Source organism: Meleagris gallopavo, chromosome 1 (assembly GCF_000146605.3).
Source record: "Meleagris gallopavo isolate NT-WF06-2002-E0010 breed Aviagen turkey brand Nicholas breeding stock chromosome 1, Turkey_5.1, whole genome shotgun sequence".
NCBI lineage: Eukaryota > Metazoa > Chordata > Aves > Galliformes > Phasianidae > Meleagris > Meleagris gallopavo.
The window spans coordinates 26,082,734-26,085,824 of NC_015011.2; positions in this window are offsets into that span (position 1 = coordinate 26,082,734).

A 3,091-nucleotide genomic window follows, 5' to 3' on the forward strand; every position below is an offset into this window, starting at 1 on the left:
TCGCGGGGTCGAGGGTTTCCCGGCGGAAAGCCCCGGGGTGCGGCCCCCTGCACGCAGTAGCTGTCGCGCATCGGGGCCTGGCGGGCTCCTTTGCCACCGGCAGCGCCAGCGCCTGGCTCGGCGTTGGACGGCGGGTGCCCCCGACAAGGCGCCGGGCAGCCGGCAGGGCCTGCCGGCCGGGCTGAGCTCCGTGCTGCCGCTTGAGGACGAACGGAATCGTTACGCTGAGGTTGGAACCTGTTCCAACGTTAGCGTGTTAATTGAGCGGTATTTTTCTTGCTGAAAGTCGCTTTTGCTACAAATACTCTCAAAACTGGAAGAATGAGGTGAGGTCTGGTAGCAGGCCTTGGGAATCCAGTATAAATAGGCCTTTCCTAGCCTTGAAACCAACGAACCACCCTTGTGCTACTTTGGGTGTAGTTTGGGGTTTTTTTCTGCCTGTGCAAATGATGGTAAAAACTGCCTTGGAAGCACTGTGCTTTTTTATGCAGAAAAGCTTCTGCAGAGTTGAGTGTTTAAATCTGTTTGCAGGCTCCAGGCTCTTGCAGCTGTAAGTCTGCAAAATTCAAAGAGTGCTTAGAAAGAAATATGCACATTCTGTTTTACTCAGTATTTGAGTTTGATTTGATCAACTGTTCAACTCAGAAGTGGCAGCTTGAAGCACAGAGGCCATGAGATTGAGGTAAAAGGCAAACTTTCAACTGGCCTTTATTCCAAGTTTAAATACAAATGAGTGACAAAAGCAGCAGATAGTTGTATTTTGAAGAATAAATCCAGTATAGGAATTCCCCATTGGATTTGCTGTGTTACAATGATTTGGTAAAATCTGTGTCATATCATACATAAATCACAAAAGTATGGCTTTTTACTTTTTTAACCAAAATGTTGACTGTGCATTTTGATTAGAACATTGGTGGCTAATAGAATGGTTTCTTAGTGGACATTTTTGCTAATCCAATAGAAAATCAGGAAGACAAGGCTGGATTCAGGGTCTGGGCTGCCAGAATGCTGCTGTGCTGCAGGTAACTCAGCACTTGAACCAGCTCTGTGTTTTCTGCTATCGACATGCCTGTGCAGACAACTTGACGCCAGCAGCAGCAGTTTCTGTTTTGTTTCTCATGGTATGATGACAGCAAAACCCAGCTCGACGTGTGCTCAGCCAGACAGAGAGGCTTGCTGGGGGGGGAGTTTGTTGTGTAACCGCCTACGAAAAGTGATTTAGCAGCAGTGGCAAAAATTGAAGCCAGGTATTGTGTGGGAGCTCACGCATTTTGTGTGTGGGGCAGTCCAGTGCCTTGTAGGAAGCTGTGGTCTGCATGAATACTGCAGCATTAATCCTTGTCTTGGAGGATGCCGGGAAGGTTCCATGATGGAAGGACAGCACATGCAGCTCAGCGTAGCAGCCATCAAGCATCGGTGCTGAGAGTTGGAAGAGAATGTGTAATTATTCCTCTGTGTTTATGGCTTGAATGAGCACTGACTGGGAGCTTTGTGTGGAGGGAGAGAGTATGTGGAAGTTTAATAGATGGCTCAAGTTGTCTATAAAGTGAATGTTGGTTGTGTTAGAAGAATACAGGAGTAAGCACAGAGCTGTAATACCTGATATGTTGTCACAGAACATGATAGCTAACTTTGGGCTTTGCGAGCTATGTGAAGCAGAGAACAAGTGAAGCGCTTAGAGGCACCTGTATTACTGGGTGAGAGGCAAAATATTACGAGATCCTAAGTGTCCAGACAGTAATGAATTCAGTTTATATATATAAATCATTAATGAGTACTGTGAAATGCATTGCTGAAATCCAGAGAACTCACAGAGCATCATGTAATAACCATCCCTTGTGAGTAGGTTGTGTGTATTCTGTTTCAATCAAACAGATTTTTAATGCACAATTCTTTCCATGTAATATCTGCAGTGTATCTTAGGTGATTTGAAAATGTTATTAATCTTAAGTAATTTAAAAAATAGGAATCCTTAGGCTCAGTTTGTCACTAAACCAGTTACTTAAGGTGGTTTGATATTGCATATCAGTCTTTGGAGCAACCAAAATGTGTAGGCCAATCAATCCCTCAGTTCTCATTTAAAGAAACTGGAATGTAAAACTGAAGAGAGAATGTGACCTTAAGTTAGGAATTTCAGTCAAAGTGTTCTTTAATATTTCTCCTAATAGATAAATGCAGTGAAATGTTGATGGAAATAGAAACAAAAGTTCTCAAAGGAATTGTCATTATGGAAATTAATGGTATTGTTTGTATGTAAACTTAATAAGATTAAACACCAATAGGACTGCAGTAGTCCTCGTGTTTCAAAATTGAGTCAGGAAGAAGCATATCCTATAAAATATTGATGATCTCTAGTGAGATCTCCATAGATCTCACCTAAAATATGACCATGTGTTCTGGGCTGAATCCGAAGTGAGGAAGGTGATTATTCCCCTCTGCTCTGCTCTCATGAGGCCCTATCTGAAATACTGTGCCCAGCTCTGGGGTCCCCACAGAAGATGTGGAGCTGTGGGAGCATGTTCAGAGGAAGCCACATAGATGGTCAGAGGGCTGGAGCACCTCTTCTACGGTGAGTTGGGCTCATTCTGTCTGCAGAAGAGAAGATCAGGGAGATTTCATTGTGGCCTTCCAGTACTTACAAGGAGCTTATAAATAGGAGGGAGACAGACTTCTTAGATGGTTTGATAATTATAGGACGAAGGGGAATGGTTTTAAACCGAAAGAGGGGAGATATAGATTAGATGTTGGGGAAAGTTTTTTCACTGAGGTTGCCCTGGGAAGTTGTGGATGCCCCATCCCTGGAGGTTTTCAAGTCCAATTGGATGGGGCCCTGGGTGGTCTGTCTGATCCATTGGGTGGCAACCTGCCCACAGCAGGGGGTTGGAACTAGGTGGTCCTTTAGGGCCCTTCCAACCTGAGCCATTCTATGCTTCTATATTGAAAAGAAAACCACGGCAGTTAAATAGGTCTAGGTAGGAAGAGTTTGCATTCTAAATATAATGTTTATCTTGATTATTTTGTTTTTGTTGTCGTTTGTTTAGTGGGGAAAAATGTCTCAGAGGTAAAACTGAAGGCACTGAGTTAAAAAAAA